The sequence below is a fragment of the Rattus norvegicus genome, chromosome 1, assembly GCF_036323735.1.
Source record: "Rattus norvegicus strain BN/NHsdMcwi chromosome 1, GRCr8, whole genome shotgun sequence".
Taxonomy (NCBI): Eukaryota; Metazoa; Chordata; class Mammalia; order Rodentia; family Muridae; genus Rattus; species Rattus norvegicus.
The window spans coordinates 27,244,073-27,269,463 of NC_086019.1; the positions used below are offsets into that span (position 1 = coordinate 27,244,073).

The 25,391-nt window shown below is 37.1% G+C and overlaps 1 protein-coding gene and 1 pseudogene across 5 annotated transcripts in view; both read left to right on the plus strand.

Moving 5' to 3' along the window:
• The window catches only part of Nkain2 (sodium/potassium transporting ATPase interacting 2), a 1,207,754-nt gene that overhangs the window by 755,692 nt on the left and 426,671 nt on the right, over positions 1-25,391 (plus strand). The window lies entirely within an intron of this gene.
• Positions 20,916-20,997, plus strand: Rnu4-5 (RNA, U4 small nuclear 5; annotated as a pseudogene).

The following is a 25,391-nucleotide window of genomic DNA, read 5'->3' on the forward strand; positions in this document are numbered from 1 at the left end:
GCCATTGGTGTTCTGTTCAGGAAATTTTCCCCAGTGCCCATGTGTTCCAGATGCTTCCCCACTTTCTCTTCTATTAATCTGAATGGATTTGGTTTTGTGTGGCAGTCCTTGATCCACATGGACTTGAGCTTTGTTCAGGATGATAAGAATGGATCGATTTGCATTTTTCTACATGTTGACCTCCAGTTGAACCAGCACCATTTGTTGAAAATGCTATTGTTTTTCCACTGAATGGTTTTAGCTCCTTTGTCAAAGATCAAGTGGTCATAGGTTTGTGGGTTCATTTCTGGGTCTTCAATTCTATTCCATTGATCTACCTGCCAGTCTCTGTACCAATATCATATAATACATGATACATATATACAATGATAGTTTTTTATCACTATTGCTCTGTAATACAGGTTGAGGTCAGGGATGGTGATTTCCCATAGAAATTCTTTTGTTGTTGAGGATAATTTTTGCTATCTTGGGTTTTTTGTTGACTAAGGATGTTGAACATTTCTTTAGGTACTTCTCAGCCATTTGATTTTTGAACTTGAAGTCCTTGTCTTACAGATCTTTCACTTGCTTTGTTAGAATCACACCAAGGTATTTTATATTATTTGTGACTATTGTAAAAGGTGTCAGTTCCCTAATTTCCTTCTCAGCCTGTTTATTCTTTGAGTAGAGGAAGGCTACTCATTTGTTTTTTATCCAGTCACTTAGCACAAGTTGCTTATCAGGCTTAGTATCTCTCTTGGAACTTTTGGGGTCACTTAATTATACTATCATGTCATCTGCAAATAGTGATATTCCGATTTCTTCCTTTCCAATTTGTACTCTTTGACCACTTTCTCTGATTGCTCTGACTAAGACTTTGAGTCCTATATTGAATAAGTAGGCAGAGAGAGGGCAACCTTCTCTAGTCCCTTAAGTAAGTGGGATTGGGATCGCTTCAAGTTTCTCTCCATTTAGTTTGATGTTGGCTAGTCATTTGCTGAATATTACTTTTGCTGTGTTTAGGTATGAACCTAGAATTCCTGATCGTTCTAAGACTTACAACATGAAAGGGTGTTGAATTTTTTCAAATGCTTTCTCAGCATCTAATGAGGTGATCATGTGATTTTTTTCCTCAGTTTATTTATATAGTGGAATATGTTAGTGGATTTCCATATATTGAATCATCCCTGCATTCACGTGTTGAGGCCTACTTGATCATGATGGACAATTGTTTTGATGTGTTCTTGGATTGGGTTTACAAGGATTTTATTGATTATTTTTACATCAAATTCATAAGGGAAACTGGTCTGACATTCTCTTTCTTCATTGGGTCTTTGTGTGGTTTAGGTATAGGCAAATTTTAGCTTCATAGAAGGAATTGAGTAGTGTTCCTTTTGTTTCTATTTTGTGGAGTAGTATGGACAGCATTGGCATTAGGTCTTTATGAAGGTCTGATATAATTCTGAACTAAACACATCCAGTCTTGGACTTTTTTGTTTGAGAGACTTTTAATCGCTGCTTCTATTTCTTGAGAAGATATGGGACTGATATTCAAGACTGAGAGTTCATCTTGGTGGATTTTTCCTTGAGATTAATATGAAATGTCCTTACTTATCTTTTCTGATAACTTTTGGTTGAATATCAATTTTATTCGGTATTAGAATGGATACTCCAGGTTGTTTCTTCAGACCATTTGCTTGGAAAGTTGTTTTCCAGCTTTTTACTTTGAGGTATTATCTGTCTTTGTCCCTGAGATGGGTTTGCTGTATGTAGCAAAATTTTGGGTCCTCTTTATATATCCAGTCTGTTAGTCTATGTCTTTTTATTGGGGGAATTGAGTCCATTGATGTTAATAGATATTAAGGAATAGTGATTGTTGTTTCCTGCTCTTTTGTTGTTAGAGGTGGAATTAGGTTTTTGTATCTCTCTTCTTTTGGTTTTATTGCAAGGAGATTACTTTCTTGCTTTTTCTAGAGTGTAGTTTCCCTCTTTGTATTGGAGTTTTCCATCTATTACCCTTTGTAGGCCTGCATTTGTAGAAAGATATTGTATAAATTTGGTTTTGTCATGGAACATCTTGGTTTCTCCATCTATGTTAATTGAGAGTTTTGCTGGATATAGTAGCATGGGCTGGCATTTGTGTTCTCTTAGGGTCTGTATGACATCTGTCCAGCATCTTCCTGCTTTCATAATCTCTGATACAAAGTCTGGTATAGTTCTGATAGGTCTGCCTTTATATGTTATTTGACCTTCTTCTCTTACTACTTTTAATATTCCTTCTTTGTTTTATGGAGTTAGTGTTTTGACTATTATGGGACTGGTGGGATTTCTTTTCTGGTCCAAACTATTTGGAGTTCTATAGGCTTCTTGTATGATTAATGGGCCTCTCTTTCTTTAGGTTAGCAAAGTTTTCTTCCATTATTTAGTTGATTTTTACTGATCCTTTAAGTTGGGAATCTTCACTCTCTTCTATACCTATTATCCTTAGGTTTGATCTTATCATTGTGTCCTGATTTCTACATGTTGAGTTTTTTTTTTCCTTTTCCATTTTCTTTGATGGTTGTGTCAATTTTTCTGTGGTATCTTCTACTCCTGAAATCTCTCTTTCGTCTCTTCTATTCTGTTGGTGATGCTTTCATCTGTGACTCCAGATCTCTTTCCTAGGTTTTCTATCTCCAAGAGTGTCTCCCTTTGTGATTGTTTTTTATTGTTTGTATTTCCATTTTTTATAGCCTGGATGGTTTTGTTCAATTCTTTCACCTGTTTGATTGTATTTTCCTGTAATTCTTGAAGTGACTTTTGTGTTTCCTTTTTAACAGTTTCTACTTGTTTACCTGTGTTGTCTTGTGTTTCTTTAAGGGAGTTATTTATGCCCTTCTTAAAGTTCTCTATAATTAACATGAGATTTGATTTTAAATCCAAATCTTGCTTTTCCATTGCTTTTGGGTATCCAGTATTTTCTTTGGAGGGAAAACTTGGCTCTGATGATGCCAAGTAGTCTTGCTTACATTCCTGGGCTTCCCTTTACACATCTGGTTGTCTCTGGTGGTAGCTGGTCTTGCTGTCTCTGACTGTAGCTTGACCCTGCTGTAAGCCTGTGTACCAGCACTTCTGGAGACTGGGATTCTTCCAGCACTATCGGGGAAAAGATTGCTGTGTCACGGATTCAACTGTGGGCACGGGCAGAAGCCAGAATTATCCTGTCCCAGACTGCTCCTTGGTTCCTATGTTCAGAGGTTTTCAGGCTGGTTCCTCTGCTCTCAGGTGTGTCAGCCCTCCTGGCAACTGGCTTGCAGTTCTAGGCATAAGCAGAGACCCCAAGTGTCCTGTCCCAGACTGCTCCTTGGTTTCTGTGTCCAGAGGTCTCCAGGAGAGTTCCTCTTGAGCCAGGAATATGAGCAGAAATGGTTGTCTCTCTTGAGTTCTCAGGATTGCCCATATTTCTGAGAGCCCAGCTCTCTCCCTAATGAGATCTGGGTACGAAGAGCTGTCCTGGTTCAGTTCTGGGCATAGACAGAAACAGGAAGACAAGAAAATATTTACAACAAATGGTGCTGGTTTAAGCGGTGGTCAGCATGTAGAAGAATGAAAATCATTCCATTCTTTTTTACTGTTTTTAAAATGTTTTATTGGATTTTTTAATTTTACATTTCAAATGTTATTCCCTTTCCAGGTTTCCAGGACATAAGTCCCCCTATCCCATCCCCCTACACTTCTTTTATAAGGGTGTTCCGCTCCCCAACCACCCATCCTTCCTGCTCCCCAACATTCCCCTACACTGGGGGCCCAGCCTTGACAGGACCAAGGGCTTCTCCTTCTTATCTCCTTGAACAAAGCTCAAGTCCACATGGATCAAGGACCTCCACATAATACCAGATACACTAAAACTAATAGAGTAGAAAGTTAGGAAGAGCCTCAAACACATGTGAACAGAGGAAAATTTCATGAACAAAACACCAATGGCTTATGCTCTAAAATCTACAATTGACAAATGGGACCTCATAAAATTACAAGGCTTTTGTAAAGCAAAAGACAAAACAGCAACCAACAAATTTGGAAAAGATTTTTATGAATCCTACATCCAAAAGAGGACTAATATCCAGCCATTTAGACTGTCATAGTCAAGATGTCAGCTAAGCGATGAACTTTCTCAGCATATAGTGACTGGAAGGCAAAGGATGCCAGCTACTTTGACAAAGCCAACTTTCCTAATTCCCCTTGGGCCCCAGAAGGGAACTCTTTCCCCCAATTCAGCTGGAAGCAGACAAAGGAAGATCATTGTCCCAGTTCCTTATGCTGGGGTGGATGGTTCTGGTTATTTTAAGAACTATAGAAATGTTTTCTTTTAAGGGATATTTTACAAATGTAGCTTTGGACATGGAGGGACTAGGGACTTTAAACTCTACATTTCCTTTCCTCTTCTTTATCCTTTCTTCTTAGGGAAAGGGAAAGGGAGGGGGCAGAAAGGGGGAATATGGTAATACCATAGAAGTTAGAGAAATAGACAAATAAGGATACGTTAGTGAATATACTTTTAAACAAAATATTTTATAGCTATATCTAACATTGATAGAAATCTTTGTAATTGATACAAAGTTGAAGCTGTATTCATTACATTGATATAGAATTCATTTTATATAAATGTAAGATTTTCATTGGTATAATTTCTTATTGATTTAAAATTGAGATAAATATTGCTACTGTAATATAAACATTGTGCCTACATAATACATTAAGAATACAAGTCTTAAACCCAGTCCTATAACTGCTATTATACATTGTTTTTAGTTGATTAACCAATACAAGTTAAAGTCCAGATAGCAAAGTCATGATTCTGAGTCAATTAAGGGTGTTTTTGAGATACTTAATTAGAAATGGCCAATGGTAGTCAATGCTTAACAGTTCAGAAATGCCTAATATAGATAGAAAATCTTCAAAGGCATCAGAAGTCTGCAGAATATAATTATGGATCTTTATTAAAATCATTTGACTAGAGACCTGTCTACTCCTGACAGGACCCCTTCTTAGATTCTAGAAGAAATTGAGCATCAATGGAATTGCTCCAATTGTGGTGAGACAGCCACTGGGTAAAATTGCTTCAATTCATCTACAGACAAAATACTATCCAGAAAAGGACAAATTATGCAGAATAGTTGACTGATAAGCTCTGCCAAGACAGAGTGATCAACCCTTCAACAATCTGCATTACAAAGGTCTGTCAGATGATCCTGGGCCAGAGGGCTAAAGACTGATGCTCCGACATTTTGAGGAATAAGGGGACTGTCCGGGTGATCAACAGTCTCTATAAATTGGCTAAGCTTGGAAGCATGTTTTGTGCTTCTCATATTTTCAGGTAATACTAATCGTTCTTGGATTTCTGACATGGTTGAATACTGGTAGTCTCATAGACAACACAAGCTGATTAGCATTAAGAAAGATAAATCTGAAAGGGTGTTTTTTCAGGTGGCATATGATCTAAAACCAGGATATAAGTCAGGTATAGAATTATAGTCTTTTAGGATAGATGCCAAGGTGCTCTAATTAATGGACAGAATTGATGGACTGGGTTTTGAGTGTATCATATGTTTTATAAATTGTAGAATGGTAATAATTGTACTCAATTTATATATAAGGGACAGGCCTTTTAACTGGACAAAAAGGGGGAAATGTTGTGGTTTGCCAGGAGTTATCTGTATTTTGATGCTAATTCCGCTGCCCCTGGGGAACAGGATAGTGTAGTGGTAGATCTGCCCAATCTAGGCAGAAGCTTGTTCTCATATTATTCAAGTTGTATTTTCTTTACATGGGCATATTTGGGTTGGAGAGGTTACTGCAACACTGAAATACAGTATAGGAATAAACCTTTCAAATGTTATACCTATAAACATCATGTTTTAATAATTTTACACTTATTTACTGTGATACTACTGTTGGAAATTCAACTGATCCAAGTTCAGCCAAGTTAAACTAGAAAGAAACAAAGCCACATAATCATTACTTACTGCCAAGTGACTTTAGGGAGGAATCTTTTTAAGCTCCAATTTTTTTGTGGTTAAGCTTAGTTTATCAGAACCTATTCATTATCAGTTCATTGTAGCGATTAAATGAGAAATATTTTTAGGCTAAATGGAATTTTAAGGTCCTAGCTACTCAAAATATAAGTTCATGTACACTTAATAGTAAGTTGGTTCCTTCACAGTTAACATGACTATGTCTTATAAATCCAATATATGGTATATTTTTCAATGAAAATTAAAGTTATAATGGAGTTCACCTGTCATCCCACCTCAATAGAATCAATTAAATAAAATGCAAATTCTATAAAATTTGGAATCTTGATTTAGGAGATTCCCCCAAGAATAAACTAGGATATTTTAAAAATCAAAGTATATTTATATTAATATTGTATTCTATACTTTAGAAAATATATAAAACTCTGATGACATAATTTGGTAAATGATATGCCAAGAGTTAGTGTTAAATATTTCACACAATTTTTGCATGCAAGCTACATGTTTATTTCAAAGACAACTACTAAATATATTTAGTTTACACACACATGAAGGATTCCCACACTGATAAATTTTACAACTATCTATTTACAGCCCAAAAAATGCAAATGGCATGTGGTGAGTGACTATAAATTATGATCTGCAACCTTATAATATGGAGAGCCATGTGTTTTAATTTAGCATAACTAAATATCACTGCAGAGTTGTTTTAATTCATAAGTAAACATCTCTAAATTGAAGATAAAAGATGATACAAAAGTATGGAGGGCTTTCATTAAATTGTTTTAGTGTTGACTATATCTAACTCTTCTTACACACTGTTGTAGATCAATTAACGCTCTTTGGTTTGTGTTTACAGAAGACATATATTTAGACTTTTGTTGGAATGACTTTGAAATATGAAATGCAAACACAATAACTCTATTCATTATTATCATTTAACATTTAATTCCAACAGATGCTGAAAAGAGTAAGAAGAACATATCAGTGTTACTTATGTGACCCAAGTGGCTGGTAGAAAATTCACTTTGTGAATAAATAAATAAATTAATGAGAAAAAAATCAACCCTGGGCCTTGACCTGGAGTACAATTGTACTGCAGCAAAAAAGCATGCTAATATTTGCACTAAAAGTAGGAGAAAACATAAAGACTTGGGTGAAGATAGTTCAAACACAATTCCTATGAAAGATATTGAGTGTTTTCTGTGGTGTTTTTAATTTTGATCTTGTTATTAACATACTTATGTAGCCTACTATAACCAATTCAGCCCTTCATGGTCACCCACATTCCATAACACCAGGGATCTATATTTCCACAGAGTATTGGAATCCCACTTGTTCACTGGGGTATTATGAATATTTTTTTCAGTTATGTAACTTTTTTCATTTTAAATATTTTAATAGAAATAGAGTTGTATTATTTGCCCTCCTCCCTTTCCTCCTTCCACTCTTTTCCATCTATCCTCTCTTAAAATCCTCTATACCTCATCATTCCCAAGTTGATAGCCTTCTTTTCTTTAACTGTCATTGTTACATGCATATATGTATTTATACAACTTCTGGTCCTTGGTAGATGGCCATTCTTTCCCTCAGAGTCATTAGTTGACTGTAGGTCTTTATCTGTGAGTAGGACCCAGTAATGTTCCCCATACCTCCTTTCCACATTAATATGCCCTTTGATGTTGCCATTTTCTGGACTTGTTTGTGACCATTTCTAGAAGAGACTGTTTCCCAGCAGACTTCCGGGTAGTCTGACACTTACATTCTTTCATTCTTTCTGGTCCCTCTTCCACACTTTTTCTTAGGCACGTATTCAGAACCTGTGATCACATGTAGCCATGGGTGCTGGGCTCTCCAGAATACATTGATCTCTATATCATGTCCAGTTCTGGGTTTTTACTAACAGTCTTCTTCTGCTTTGAATAGAAGCTTTTTTGATGAGCAGTATTGACTAATCTTATCTTAGTATAAGAATAAGTTTAAGAATATTCTAAGGACTTGTGCTTTGCTAGTAAAGTGGTTGTAGAAGATTTTCTTCTAAGATCCATGACATCACTAATCTCAAAAGGCTGGCTAGGTTTCTAGTAACAGGCATGATTTCCTGCCTGTTCAAGGACTCTCAAGGCCCATTAGACAGCTTTTGGTTGCTACTGGCATATGAGTGCCACATATTGCACATAGCTTCCCATAGTAATAATTTTCGTGGGTGTTGCAGCTCAATAGAATTAATTAATTGTTTCCTATCTCTTGGCAGTTCGCATAGTATCTTCTGGAACTATAAAAGCTATCACAAAAAAGAGGTTTTCAGGGCAGATTCAGCTTGGATCATCTAAGTTCTATGTCTTAAGTATAGAGTATCTTCAGAAATATGGACCTACCTCCAACCAACAAAGAAATGGGGACAAAATACTATACTGTAGGACACAGGGGGACACACTACAGCTTTCACAATGAGATTTTTTTCTCTGTTTGGAAGAAAGTTGCAAGGGTAGAGGGGCTGGCATAGGGAGTGGAGATGAGTGGGATTAGGGTGTGTGTTTTTTTAATGTGGTACATATACACATTAGAAGTCTTGTCAATTGTAAAAAAAAAACAATGACTTCATGAAATTCTTAGGCAAATGAATAGAAATAGAAAATATCCTGAGTGAAGTAACCCAATGAAAAGTGAACACACATGGTATGCACTCAGTGATAAGTGGACATTAGCCCAAAAGCTCAGAATACCCAAGATACAATTTACAGACCACCTGAAGGTCAAGAAGAAGGAAGAACAAAGTGTGGATGCTTTAGTCCTTCTTAGAAGGGGAACAAAATATTCATATGGAGACAAAGTTTGGAGCAGAGACTGAAGGAATGGCCATTCAGAGCCTGCCCTACCTAGGGATCCATCCCACATAAAGTCACCAAACCCAGACACTATTACAGATGCCAAGAAATGCATGATGACTGGAGCCTGATATAGCTATCTCCTGAGAGGCTCTACCAGAGCTTGATAAATATAGAGGCAGATGCTTGCAGCCAACTATTGGACTGAGAACAGGGACCCCAACGGAGGAGTTAGAGAAAGGACTGAAGGAGCTGAAGGAGTTTGCAGCCCCATAGGAAGAACAACAATATCAACCAACCAGAACCCCCAGAACTCCCAGGGACTAAGCCACCAATGAAAGAGTAGTCATGGAGTGACCCATGGCTCCAGCCGCATATATAGCAGAGGATGGCCTTGTCAGACCTCAATGGGAGGAGAGGCCACTGGGAAGGCTAGATGCCCCAGTGTAGGGGACTACCAGGGCAGGGGGTGGAAATGGGTTGGTGGGTAGGGGAGCACCCTCATAGTAAAAGGGGGAGGGAGGATGGGATACGGGCTTTCCAGAGGGGACACTAGGAAAGGGGATAACACTTGAAATGTAAATAAATAAAATACCCAATGTAAATAGAAAAAATGAAATAATGAAATTTTCAGGTAAATATACAGACCTTCAAAAGATTATATCGAATGAAATAACTCAGACCTAGAAATACAAATCCTACATATTCTCTCTCACAGGTGATTCATAGCTAGTAATCCTCAGATGTGAGTATACAACAAGGAATATAAGCCACATAAACCAACAAAATATAAAAGGACCATAGATGGAAGGTTGAGGATAGGAAAAGGCAGGATACAGGCAATAAGAAATGAGAAATGCAGTAAGAGAGGTGGTGCCTCAACTGAGGAAGAAGGAAGGGGTTCAATATCGAAAAGGGAGAGGGTGCTGAGGAACAAATAAAACCAAGCTTGTTTAATAAAGCCTCAAAAATCGTATTATTTTATGTTAATTTAAATTATATGTGATACATATAAGTGTAAGCATTTGCATAGTTAATTGAATATTTCCCTCTTACAAAGCCTATATGGATTCATTTTTCTTTCTCTTTCCTTTCTTAGCAGTGTTAAGAAAAGTTTCAACTCTGTAACTCTTAACAATAACTCTTAGTGCAGAAAAATAAAGCAACATAAAACTCAACTAGCCTCTGAAAAATAATTCTACTCAGCACGGCTTTCTTAGGTCAGGGTGGCCAAGATTCTCCTAGTAAAATGTACTTATTTATAGGCCATATGCAAGATAATTTTATGACCCTTCAGTGAAAGAAAATAATTTATCTTGTTAAAGAGTTCTAAGCAGTTATTAATCGAGTTGTGTTTTAGTACATATTTCTCTGTCACGTTTTGGGTACATTTTCTATGACCAGATGGTAAGTTTTGCTTACCTTATATTTTGCTGCCAAAATATAAGGAAGTGATATATGTACACATGTGAATATACATTTAGAGACATATATGTATATTCAAGTTCTACATATTTTAAAACTGAAAAATAATCTCCATAGTACTAATTAAAACTACATTTCCATTGTTACTCAGATAATCAATGCAAAGAACCAAACTCTATTAAACTTATTTTCTAGAGTTTTCTAATACTGTGTACTTATACATAAATGCATTTCAAATCACACAGAACTTCTTGTAAAAATAGAAAATTCACACTTCATACTCCCAGCAGGAACATCCTCCTGGATCTTACTTTGTCGGTTTTACAGGGTCAATTTTTCACCATAAGTATCTCAGAAATTCGCAACAGAAAATGAAGTAAAAGTTTAAAAGGGAAAGAGGAGTGATACATACCTCTTTCACCTATGTATGGCCTTCACACCTACAGCCTAGTATGGTATACATATAAAGTATCTATTTGGTACATTCTTTTTGTATATTCTTAATAACCATATCACCCTGCTTGAAAGCTCCAAAAGAAAATGCTAGAATATTATTTGGGGCTTGGCACCAAATAATCATTGTTCTTTGCATTTTGGTCTGATTTTATATTATTATTAATTATTTTATTTATATACATTTCAAATGTTATCCCCCTTCCTGGTACCCCCTCCATGAGCCCCCCACCTTATCTCCTCCTCTTTGTCTTTTCTCTACCCAACCAACTATTCCCACCTCTCTGCTCTAGCGTCCCCCTTTTCAGAGGCATCAAGCCTCCACAGGACCTAGTGTACCCCCTCCCACTGAGGCCAGACAAGACAGTCCTCTGCTACATATGTAACAGGGGCTACAGACCAGCCTATGTATGCTCTTTGGTTGGTTGCTCAGTCCCTAGGAGGTTTGGGGTTCCTGTTGGTTGATTCTGTTGTTCTTCCTATGGGATTGCGGTCCCCTTCAGCTCCTTCAGTCCTTCTAACTCTTCCATAGGGTTCCCCAGCCTCAGTCCAATGGTTGGCTGTAAGTATCGGCATCTGTCTCAGTCAGGTACTAGTAGCGTCTCCTAGAGGACAGCCATGATGGGCTCCTGTCTGCAAGCACAACATGGCATCAGCAATTTTGTGAAGACTGGGTGTCTGGAATGGATTCCAGGTTGTGGTGGTCTCTGAATGTTCTTTCCTTCAATCTCTGCTCCATTTTTGTCCCCGAATTTCCTTTAGACAGGAATAGTTCTGGGTTAAAATTTTTGAGATAGGTGGGTGGCTCATTCCTCAACAGGGGAGCAGCCTATCTACTGGAGGTGGTCTCTTCAGGTTCCTTCTCCCCACTGTTAGACCTGGGACCAAATAAGGATAACCTAGCAGGGTTTTTGTTTGTTTGTTTGTCTGCTTGTTTTTGTTTTGTTTTTGCACTGGCTTCTGTCTATTGAAAAGACCTGTTTTTCTTTGTTGTTTTTATTTTGTTTTTGTGAGGGCTGAAGCATATAGTAATCTTTGGGTACAAAGATAAATATTAGAATGTAGGTAGGGACCATGTCAGTTTAGTAAAGTAGCAGTTGTAAGTTCCCCTCCAAGATTCATGATCTCACTATTTCCAGGGTATTTGGCAAAATTTCCAGTACCAGTCATGGTTTTCCTCTTATTATTAAGTACAGTTAGAGAGCTATTGCTTACTGTAGCAGTAAATATTAAAAATAGAATTCACCAACCCACGCTACTGCGTGCTCTGGAGGGCCACATGGCATCTGCAGGGTATTTTCTTCTCAATCAACAAAACGTCTTAATCCAACTCGCTAAGTTTCCAATTTCCATCCTATGCTGTCACATGCTACTCTCTGGGGTCTGAAGCATCATTGGGAATCTGGAGATTACTTAGTTATCTTTGTACAAGTCTGTGTCAATGTGACCATAATATTGTGAGACCATTGCATACAGGATTTCCTGAGATTCCTCCCCATGTTGGCTTCCTAAGTTCTTCCCACATCCCTTAGGTGTTTCCTGTTTGACGCTGCTCCTATGGTGCACTCCCACAAAAGCTTCTGTGCAGGTGAGCCTCTTATTTTATTTTCACGGTGTTAGACTATATAAATGCTTCTCACGTATCTGTATATTATATAAACACTTCTCAAGTATCCGTATACTATATAAATACTTTTCACATATCCGTATTTTGCTCTGTGGTGCTCATGGAGTGGGATATATGCCCTTAGTATAATATTGTAGATAATGCCTCAGGGTCTTAGTCACATTATGTTTATGTCCCAAGTAAATAAATCATTTGAGAATTGAAATAATTCACCATTTTCTCCAAAAACTGGTCTAACTTAGGAAGGCTTGTGGGGAGTGGCTTTAAGGGATTTTTAAGTGTATATTGCAAGTGTTTGTATACAGTTTTTGTAGATTCTGTATGGTATAATTTAATCGGATAAAATGTGGCATCTCTCAGATAGGTAGAATTTCCCATCTAATTTTTGGCATATTTAGATACTTACATACATAAAAGTAATGAAAATATATTTGAGGATCCTTGTCATTACCTAATGGTGACTTCAACAATTGAAATATAAACAAAAAGCTATTTATTCATTAAGAAAAATCTATGAGGTAGAAGAACAGCAGAAAAATAGTATCCATAAATTCAATAAATTTCCCAGGTATAAAAGTATGTTTCATTTTAATTTCTTGTCCTCTGTTGATATTAGTTTATAAAACAAATTTTATAGAAGTAGAAAAGTAGAATAAATCAAACCATATGAAAGCATATGTAGGAATTTTTCCTTGTATCAATATTTTACGTATATGATTGGAAAGTAACCACTGAGTTTCTCTGAAACTTCTGAGAATTCAAAAAAATAATGTTTTAAGGAAAGCATTTCTCAAGGCAGCATGCCAATACTTTATTATCAGTCTGAGATGAAACCTTCTAATTTATTTTTTCAGTAAAGAATTTAGATTTTGAACACACATAATGCATGATCATCTTCCAAATATTTTTATAAAGCAGCTGGTGTACATACATAGAATTATGTTATAAAAATTGAAAGTCTCTCTCTCTCTCTCTCACACACACACACACACACACACACACTCATTCTGAAACTGGATTGTGTCTCCATTTAAATATCTGGAGATTTAGTAATGAAGTGTGTAACAGTATCATTAAAATGTTTCAGAAAGGTAGATTACAGTGGTATTTACTCCAGGATCTATACTGACAATTGGCTTGGCCAGTAGATTCTAGTTCATCATCATCTTTTAAATAATACATATTATATGAAAAAAGAATATTATTAATTTATGGGAGAAACAGGTGAGTTCAAATGAACCCAAGTGAAGGACACATGCACTGGCTTGTCATAGTATTTTAATATTATCTTAACAGTTTTAAATAAGATAACATGAACACACAAACACGTTCAACTTCTTTTAGGTCTGGAACTTAACATATTTCGATTCTCCTAATTATAGAAACAGTAATTGCCTGCATTACTGTTATCTAATCAGAGAAAAGATTTTCTGTGTCTCTGCATGTGTTCAGCATTTTTGACCTAATTGTCTCTCCCAATTTTAATAATGAGAACATCTGGAAGGAATTAATGACACCTGCCCAGAGAAGCCACCCTGCATCCTCGCTCCATACCAACACCCTCCTGTTCAATTTCAATAGACAAAGGTGATCATTTTAACAATCCGCTTAAATTCTTTGTATCTAGATAAATCTTCCCACATTCCCCTGCTTTCCACCTGCATTGCAAGCTGGCTTCTAACCTCAGTAACCTGCTTTTGGCTCCTCTTGACACTTGCTGTCATCGGTGGACTATTGTATATCCGGTTCTTACTGGAAATTTCCTCCATCTCCACTTGTAAGTTCTCATCTAGTTAACTGTTCTGCTGCAGGACTTAATGTACACTTTCAAGTAAATTTTACTGACTCTCTAACTAGTTCATCTCTAACTAGGGGTACTAGGAATGCACCATACTATGGAAGCACTGACTTTTTATTTTATGATGATAAGCTTATTTTTATTTAATAATATTTTAATTTTTGAAATTAAAATAAAACATATCATTTTTCCCCATTTTATTCCTCCAGCAAAGTGCAATATCCTTAAACTTGTGGGACAAGCATTCACATGGTAATGCTTGGTGGTAAGCAATTTTAAAGTATAAACTTAGAAATACATAAAATTAGAATTATATAAAATTAGATATATATAAAAAATCTCTAGGCTTAAAATATAATAAAAGGTCCTTCATAATCTGGTCTTTCTCAGATCCTATCATCAATGGATGTACATGCAGATGAAATGTTCTTAAGACACATTTAAACTAAACCAAAAGTTCTCCTCAGTGATGGGTGACTATCCAGAAAGGACAGGAGGTGCGGTTGTCACTGGGATAAGAGGAGTATCCAGGTGTCCACCGGTCTCCTTCACTGCACTGGAACTCAAGGAAAGGGCTCTGCTTTTTCTGCATATTAATAATGACAGGTGGTGCTAGAGATAATTTTAACCAGATTATGGGCATTCATAGTTCTGATTCAAAGGCTCTTTCTTTGCTTTCCATGAGTAGAGTATGACTGAACACAGTTTAAAATTCATTTCCTTCCAAAAAAAAAAAAGCTCCACGATTTTTGTGACAGAATTTGCTTTTTTCTAAAAAATACATGTTTGAAAAATTGCTCTATTACTTCTGTATAGATGCCTATATATAAAAAATTATAACCTATATGCAAATATATAACAAAATAGGATATTCCCTATTCAGATGCATAACTGAAACTTACTAATGTGGAATTTCATAATACATCAGAAAAACTGGGCACAAAAAAGCAAAACACCTCTTTCCTGTCTCTATTCCCTGTTGCACATTTTGCTGGCAATGTACTATAGAACCATAGGATCGAAACAGACAGGAAAGAACCACTAGTAAAATCCTCAACTTAAATCAGGGTTAAATGAAGCAATTTGTCTCTCTGAGATGATGAAACCCAAGGAACACTGGCTCAGCTAATGTTCATCAAGCCATCTTTCCAGCACACAACACTTGAGTTCCAGCATGCTCCGTAGAATTCTAGACCGTCTTGGGGAGGAAAAAGAAGACATGGTGAGACTGACAGTCTCGTCTCTGTAGGTTCAGTAGATAAAAGTGCTTAACCCTAGAGTAGAAATAATGTAAATGTACCCATTGAAACTTGAAACACATTTCATTATTTAAGAAAATATGTGTCTTCAGCCAGAATACAGCAAATACAGAGGCAAATGCCAGCAGCAAACCACTGAACTGAGAATAGGTCCCCCGTTGAAGGAATCAGAGAAAGAACTGGAAGAGCTTGAAGGTGCTCGAGACCCCAAAAGTACAACAATGTCAAGCAACCAGAGCTTCCAGGGACTAAGCCACTACCTAAAGACTATACATGGACTGACCCTGGACTCTGACCTCATAGGTAGCAATGAATATCCTAGTAAGAGCACCAGTGGAAGGGGAAGCCTTGGGTCCTGCTAAGACTGAACCCCCAGTGAACTAGACTATGGGGGGAGGGCGGCAATGAGGGGAGGGTTGGGAGGGGAACACCCATAAGGAAGGGGAGGGGGGAGGGGGATGTTTGTCCGGAAACCGGGAAAGGGAATAACACTTGAAATGTATATAAGAAATACTCAAGTTAATAAAAAAAGAAAGAAAGAAAATATGTGTCTTGTAGTTCTTTAAGAATGTAGTCCATTCCTCGTTGTCACCTGTCTTTCTATAAGCTAAACCAAAAACTGTCCCATCAGAGTTAAAGAAAATAAACCAGCAGAAAAAAAAGAGCTCAAGAGAAGGTACAAGAATCAGAGAGACCCACTCATTCTCACACTCAGGAATCCCATATAACCACTAAATCAGAAGCCATAGTTTCCTGGTATAGACCCATACAGGCCTTGTGTATGATGCCTCAGGATCTGTGGGTTTATATAAGTTATGATCATGTTGATTTAGAGATTTTTCTTTTCTAAGTGCTCTGCACCCCATATGGCTCTTACATTATTTCTGCCTCCTCTTCTGTGGAGTCCTGTAATCCCTGGGTGGGGGAGGTGATGGATACAACTCACTGAGGGCTGAGTGTTCCAAGTTCTTATTCTCTGCACAGTAAAATTATTTCCACTTGCTATAAGAGGAAGCTTCTCTGATGATGGCTGAGCATGGCACTGATCTATGAGTTTAGCAGAATGTCAACAGGAGCCCTTTAATCGCTACTTTCTTTTTCCCACCAGTAGTATTTATATTAAGTTCCTAGACTCTCAATTTCTGGTTCTTGATTACCTAAGCAGTGTTAGCTATGGGTTCCATCACACGGAGAGGGCCTTATGTCTAATCATATATTAGTTTGTTATTTTCACAAGTTTTATGCCACCACTGCCTTAGCATCTCTAACAGGCAGGACATTATTTTAGGTCAAAGGTATTGATTCTGGTTGTCTTGGTGTTTGTTTTACATTTTGGAGCATACCAAATACCTTCCTGTATCAAATACACTAGAACAGTGGGGTTAAGGGTTTATGTAAGCACCAGCTCGATTTCTCCGTGTTTAATAAGTTGTGTAGGTGATTTGTTAAGCAATGGGTACTTGCTAGTACTTGCTGTGAGTTTGTGATAAGCAACTTATAGTCTTAGGAAAACCTGGGTTGTTCAGGAATTCCTATATTACTCCTTAGGCCAACAACTTAATTAGATGTGACCCAATCCTTCTACTGGAAGCTTCACTAGGTGACAAGAGGGTGCCAGTTAAAGCTCTGTATTCCTGTTATTTGTCAATTCCATTCAGATTGCCTTCATCTATGTACATGCTTTAGGAAGCTTCCATACTATACCCCAAATGTCCCTAATTTTAGCTGTTTCTCCCTCTATTCCCTCTCTCATCCTCTTCTCCCCTCTATACTCCCTATTTGGCCTTCCCATTTCAGGCCTCCTACCTCCATGCATCCTTAACTATCTATTCTATTTTCCTTTTCTAGTGCAATTTAACTGTACCCCTAGTCTCTTACTCTATAACACCTTACCTTTGTGATTCTGTGAATTATAGATTGAGTATCATTGACTTAACCTATGATATCACCATACAAGTGAATACATGTAATGATAGTATTTCTCAGACTGCGAAAGCACAATCAGGAGTTTTTTTTTTCCTAGTTCCACCCATTTACCTGCAAATTTCATGATGTCACTTTCTTTAAATGCTGAGTAAAAGTCCATTATATAAATGCACCATATTTTCTTTTTTATTATTCTGCTGAGGGACATCTAGGTTATTTCTTCTTTCTGGTTGTTGTAAATATAGCAGGAATGAACATAATTGAGCAAGTGTTCCTCTAGTAGAATGAAGTGACCTTTAAGAATATGCCCGAGTGGTATATAATTGTATCTTGAGTAGAACTATTTATGTATTTCTGAGGAACTACTACACTGATTTTCTTGGTGACTATATGGATTTTTACTCCCATGAACAATGAATTAATTTTCCCCTTGCTCCACACCATCACCACCATGAATTGCCATTTTGTATTGACAATAGCCATTCTCACTGGTGCACAATGAAATCTCGGAGGAATTTGACTTGCAGGTCCCTGATGACTCAGGATATTTTAAGTGTTTTCCCACACATTTGAGTTTCCTCTATTGATAATTCTAGGTTTGGATATGTAGCCCATTTCCCTGAATTATTTGTTTTATTGATACCTAGATTTTTGAGTTCTTTATATATTTTCAAGAGTAACCTTCTATCAGATGCCCAGTTGGTAAAGTATTTTTTCCATTCTGTAATCTGCTGCTTTGTCCAATTGGCAGTGTCCTTTGACATACAGAAGCTTCTCAGTTTCACGAGGTCCTGGTTATTAATAGTTGATCTTAGTGCCCGTGCTAATGATGTTCTTCTCAGTAAGTCTTTTCCTGTCTTAAGGAGTCCAAGGATACCCCCTCATTTCTATCAGGATCAGTTTTTCTGGTTTCATATAAATGTAACCAATACTTTCAAACAACCAAAGTATTGCAGCCTAAAATACAATGAATTCAAATATTTCTTAAGCCTGATCAGTGTAAAAATTTTCAAGTAAATTTATGCTGACAATATTTATCAGTATAATGATATTTGGGCTCTATACTGTGTATTCTATGTATAAATACAAGATTTTCCACATAGCTGCAAGAATTGGTCCAGGATTCCTTTGACAAAGTTGAACATAACTCATTCTCAAGGCAAACATCCTGGATTTAACACCAAATGACTTGTTTGAAAGGTCATGAACAGTTTTCTCAGGTAAGAAGTAGGTTGCAACTTAAGTGAGTTTGATGAGGTCAGAAAGCATTAAATGGCAGATTGCATGACAATTAACCCAACACTAACCTTACCTATCCTTTTCTCCTCACTAGACATTCTTAGTACCAGGCAGTTGCATCGCCTAGCCGGAGTCCCTTCTGAAATGAGTCTAGCTGTTAACAAGTTGGCATTCATGCTACAGCACATTATCACTTTCTGAAACATCGTAACACTTTCCCCAAAGCCAGACAAGATGCTTAAGCTTGAAATTTTAACAAAATCTAAAGACAGAAATAAAAAGGGATTGTGGATTTTCTTCCAGTGGAATGGATGGATGTACATGCAGATGAAATGTTCTTAAGACACATTTAAACTAAACCAAAAGTTCTCCTCAGTGATGGGTGACTATCCAGAAAGGACAGGAGGTGCGGTTGTCACTGGGATAAGAGGAGTATCCAGGTGTCCACCGGTCTCCTTCACTGCACTGGAACTCAAGGAAAGGGCTCTGCTTTTTCTGCATATTAATAATGACAGGTGGTGCTAGAGATAATTTTAACCAGATTATAGGCATTCATAGTTCTGATTCAAAGGCTCTTTCTTTGCTTTCCTTGAGTAGAGTATGACTGAACACAGTTTAGAATTCATTTCCTTCCAAAAAAAAGCTCCACAATTTTTGTGACAGAATTTGCTTTTTTTTCTAAAAATTACATATTTGAAAAATTTAAAGTGCTAATCTTTAAAGAGCCCCCCAGATTTTTTATGAAAGAAGCTTTTTTTAATACCTAAATATGAAGATGGCTGCTAGTAGCTTCTAAGCACTGTGTGCATGTGTGTATTACACGGGAAAACGATTTTTTCATCATGAGACTATAATTCCCTTCAAATTGTCAAGGTATTAAATAACATTGGCCATAAGTAAACAACTGGGTATTTACATTTTAGAAGAAAAATAAGAGGCCTGTTTCTAAACAGTGTTTCTATGAGCATCTGCCTCCTGGTTGAATTTTTAAATATTTTGCTTACTTTTTTCAAGGTTTCCTCCATCTTAAGGTGACTTAAGACAGTTAAACCTGTTCCTTTAACTGGAATTAGTTGTGTATATGTGTCTGAACATAGCCCCAGCAGAAGAAAAGTAGAGTCTGACTTTGACAGACATTCGTAAGGCATACTTTCATCTGCTAAAGTAATCAGAATAAAAAACCACATATAATCAAAAATCTCAAGACCAGAGTTAGAAACCAATTAAATATAAAATATCTCAAGACTTCATTTTGACTAGACAAGAGTTTCATTTCATAAATCAAAACTGCGTGGATTATAATAATAAAAGAAATACATGTGAAGCTAGCAGATTATTATGGGATACATTGCCACATAACTGTCACATTGTCTTTACTGCAGTCCAAGCATCATGCCTTTGCCACAAAAGTGTCATATCAATCTTGTGAAGTGGGTCCTCAAAGAACTTCTGTACTATTTCTTTATTATGGTACATGACACCATGCCCTTAAATTGATGGAGGACATAGAAGAATTTAGTTTGGATTTTGTCCTTCCCAATTATTCAACAGCTTCACAATCCCTTCCTCAACCAAGGTAACCAACTGACTTAATCAGGGTCACCCTTTAAGCTGAAAGTGATTTACAAGCACTGAGCCTTAGACTTCTGACTGCAAATACATAATCCCAAGAAGAAGGCAAGAGATCTATTAACTATGCATTATTTCTTCCTCTGAGATATTCTAAAGGCATAAAATGCAATTCATATAAAACTTCTCTATAGGGTGATGGGTCTGATCTAATCCTGTATGAAAGGAAGAAGAATGAAAGAGGTTTTATGAGCAAAGTTTAGTCCAAAAACTCAAAGAAGTTAAAAATGAATGCTTCGCACCTGGTATATCAATCTAATGTTCAGTGTGAGCAGCTTTTTATGGACCCACAACAGGTCTCCAGCTTATTCTAGGTGTCTGGATACTGGTGGGGGAGGAAAACTGGCCACCTGCTCCAATTAGTCACTGAGCAGATTGTTTCTCTGATTCTGAGGGTGTTTTATGGTCCTTTTATCTCTCTGCTATGTTGCACCACCTTCGTAAGACCTAGTGTCTCTTACACCGCTGTCCATGATCTAGCCTGGATCTACCTTTTGTTGCTTCCCCCAATGTGCTCTCTCTGCCTAAACCTCCAGTATTAGTCTTTCTTACTCTCTCCCACTCACATGTAATCCTTTTCTGTTCTCTTTTCTATGAAAATGTCATTTTCCTCATAACCAAAACAGTCTCTCTCTCTCTCTCTCTCTCTCTCTCTCTCTCTCCCCTCCCTCTCAATGACAATTAGTATCCTCCACAAGGAACTTCATTACCTTGAACACAGCCTCATGAAACTTGCAAGTTAGCTTTGCGCAGTGGCAGTATCGTAGCCAATGAGGTTTATCCGAGGCGCGATTATTGCTAATTGAAACTTGCAAGTTATTATGGAATTGTGCCCTTGGACAATAATCATAAAACTGCGGGCGAAGGATGAACAGACATAAGGAAGTGCTTTAGTCAAAAAGCAGCCCTTTCCTGCCTTGCCTGGTCTCATTCTATTCAGTATAACCCCAAGAAAGTCTAAATGACTGAATACATAACTACGTGAAAGAAAATATACAAAACTTTTCCCATCTATAGAACATGCTGTTCTAGGTGAGGTGAATCATAGATACCCATTCCTTATGTCAGGCCTGCCCATACTTCATGGGGTGCTAGAAAGGAAGTTCAGTCAGATGATGAGGGTTAATATCAAGAGCAATGAATCCTGTTGATAGCATAGTGTTAACATTCCTGCCCCTCCCCCAAATAGAAAACCCACATCTAATCATTAAGAAAACAGATGAGTACAAACTGTAGTCTACAGGTATCTGAGCAGCAGTGTGGCAAACTATGTAAATCTTAAAAGCGAGGGAAGCCTGGAAAAACATTACTCGCTAGGAGTGGAGACAGACTACTAAATATAATTTGAAATACACATGATTTTCTGAAAGATAAAACAACTGCCACATGAAAACTCACGAAACCAGAGTAAAACACAGAATTTAATCAATATTGGCATTTCCATATTGGTTCATTATGATAGCCACACCATATATTAGGAAGATATTAATAATAAGTGAACTGGCTATGAATACATGGTGACTTTCTATATGGGAATTGATTATACTTTATTCTTAGGAAATCAAACCATATCCCTATCCCCAGTCTCTGGGGTAGATTGACTTATCCATTCATGCTAATTCTGCAAAGCTGTGCTTAGAGAGAGCTCTGTCAGTGGTTGTAATCAAGGTAAGGGAGATACTAAGAATGGAAAGGTTAACATTTCAAGTTTATAATTGAGCTGTTTGTAACCGTGATCAATATTCTGTCAGGAGTTAAAAAAGGAAATCCAGTAGAAACATAGAAATATTTTATATTATGATTATGATTATGATTAACAGAATTATTATTAATAGTATCATTTATTCACTTTATATCCCACTTACTGCTCCCCTTCCCACAATCTTTCCACCCATCCCCCTTCCTCATCTCCTCTGATCCCGTGGGGTATCCCCCAGGTGTCCTCCACCCTGTCCCATCAAGTCTCTGTGAGGCTAGGTACATCCTCTCTCAATGAGGCCAGACAGGGCAGCACAGATAGAAGAACATACTCCACAAACAGGCAACAGGTCTTGCTAGAGCCTCCAGTTGTTCGGGACCCACGTGAAGACCAAGCTACACACCCGTTACATATGTAGGGAGCGTAGTCCCAGCCCGTTTGTGTTCTTCAGTTGGTGGTTCAGTCTCTGAGAGCCCCCAAGGGTCCAGGTGAGTTTATTCCTGGTCTTCCTGTGGAGTTCCTATCCCCTTCTGGACCCTCAATCCTTCTGTCCTTCAGAAGAGTCCCCAAGCTCCATCCACTGTTTGGCTGTGGATGATTGTACCTTCTGAGTCGACTGCTGGGTAGAACCTCCCAGAGGATGAAAAAAACTTGCTTTCTTATATACTCACTCGTTCCTTTTTATTTTTATTTGTTCAAGAATCATATCTACATCACAGTATGAAATCTTATGAAGCAATCATAAATACCATTAATGTATTTTTAATCGAGACATCCAAAAGATACAAGTGTATTCTTCTTAAAAACAGGAAATATCAAAAGGTAAAAAAAAAAAAGCAATAGCAGATTGGATTCAGAAAAAGGTACTAAAAAACAGAATTTGTTAGGAACAGAATCAAGACAATAAGTAAACAAAGTAGTTGTCACTAGCAAGCCTTTCTTCTTTAGATGGAATCATATGTATCCAGTATGAAGACATTAATGCATTGCAGGAGAAGGATGTTTTCATTTGAAGGAAGTTCACAATTTAGCAGCACGTGTGAGCATCTAAGTTATGGGCTATTATCTGTGTAATGCATAGGCATTGTTCACACTCACTAAGCAATGATCCAGTGTTAGCATTTGATGAAGATCCTTCTTTTGATTTTATTTGTCTTTGGGGGATGAATACTCATTCAATGTGTTGTGAGACATTTCATTCCAAAGATTACAATATTTAGTGAGATGGTGACTCGCTGGCAGACACAATGAAGAGAATTTAGCTGTGAAAAGTCAAAAGAAAGTGAAGATCAATGCCATCCCCTTCACACCCTTGTGTGTCCTAAGGGGTTTTAGGAAAAGCCCAAGCTCAGTGGTAGAGCACTTGCCTAGCAAGCGCAAGGCCCTGGGTTTGGTCCTCAGCTCCAAAAAAAAAAAAAAAAAAAGGAAAAGCCCATGATGAGTGGGGAAGCGTAGAAAGGAGACAGGTTCATATGCAGGCTCACTGCAAACTCAAACTTTGCTTCTCTTACTGGTTAGTAGAATTAATGTTAATTTCAAACCACAAGTGTACACTTCTTCTATTTCCTAATGCTGATGTTTCGTTTTATCACCCCATTACTATTATTGTTCCCCTTATCGTTTGATAGGAATGGAAACTTGAGGCCTGCACTCTTATTCCTCTTGAAACCTTCATTCTGTATATCTTTGTTCTTCCGTATAGCCTTATCATGCTTCTGCTTATATGATATGTTAATGGAAGCAGGAAAACTTGATATTTGTTCACAGAATTTGAAATTATTATCACTGATAAATTTCAAATCTCAGGGACTAATCACAGGGACTTCAAAACAATGGGTTATTCTATTCCCTTGTAAATAATCAACTGAATCAAGCTGTAACTACACTTAAAATAGGGCTGTTTGCAAGTAGAAAGAGGGTGTTTACGATTCTCTAAACTTTGAATAGGAGTTATGTTGGACACGTAGAAGTCTGCAAGTGTAGACTTAGGATTTTTGAATGTCAATAAATGCTATTCTTTCTTAGATGTGCACAGAGAAAGGATGCAGATAGACCAAGGTCAATTCTTAATTTGGGACAATAGTGGTTCTAAGCAAGTTAGGATTACGACTGCTTTCCTTATGGTGGCCACACCAAAGAAGAGGATTTATTTTAAGAATTATGAGACCTGGAGAGGTGGCTCAGTAAGTATCAATTGAAGATCTTACAGAGGACTGGCTGCAGTCCCCTGCATCTAGGTCAATGTCTTCACACTCTTCCAGAATCCAAAGGCACCTGTGATCAAGTGTAAATAATACACACACACACACACACAAACACACACACACATACACACAAATTAAAAAGAAAATGAATTTAATAAAAAACATTGAGTCAAGTACTGAGACTCAGACAGAAGGAAGAAATCTTTGTTTTCATCTTTGAACAAGCAATAAATGGTCCTAGAAATAGTTCTGGGTCTCAGATTTATTTTTAAAGAATCAGGGATGTGAACTCTAAAATATCTCTTCCAGCTCAAAAATAGTTTTATCCTCTTCAAAGTAACAGTTATTTTATTGTTTTATATGTCTAACAATAGCTAAATCTCCATCTGCCATTGTCAAAGAGAGAGTTTCACTTCCGTCTGCCAGAGCCTTATCGCAATCAGCCTGACTATGTCCATTGTTCTTAATTATATTTTTTCAAAGGAATGACATGGAAATTTTATCAGTATCAGAATTTAGAGTCCAAGACATTTCTTATTTTAGATTTGATGACATATTTAAAAGGTTCTTTCCCCTGGGTTTTTTATTAAAGAAAGTCATAGCTGAATCTAAATTTTAACACAATCAGTTTTCCTCTAGGGGAAATTGTTTAGATACTCATTTAAACTGATAAACTTTTAAGATGATTGCATGCAAGATATGTTGGACTTTTATTCTCCTTACATAGTGGTCACATATTTCCAAAACTGGGAAAGAGGAAAACTATTGCCGTCAACATACTTTATGCCCTCTGCAGAGTTTTTGTACAGAAGTAAATATACGGTGGCTGTCATGTTAAAGTTGTGGGAAGTGATCAGGAAATGATGTCTAGAACTGCATACGAATGATAATGAAAAGAATGCCAAATTACGGGCAGAAAACAATTTAAAAAGCAGTTTCAAATAAATTCTTATCTATATTAAAAAGCAGAGTGCCAAGTCTCTTCCCAAGGCTAATTAAACTGGCTGAGTTATAAAGTCTTTAAAATGAGACAGAAGGAGATGCAGACTTCTAACTATAGAAATTCCTGCAAACACTGGGTTATTCCAACATTCTCTGAGTCTAACTATAAGTGACTCTGATTGGTACTTACGAGCATTTACTTGAAATGACTCTTCTCTTGACCCTGAAATTGTTTTATCCCTAACTGCAATAATATTTCTTTATAGTGCAGTAAATATACAATGCCAAAAATGCTCAGCTTCTTATAGTATTTTTCCCATCTTCATATTGTGTGTGTGCATGTGGCGGGGGTGGGGGTAATACAAGATCTCC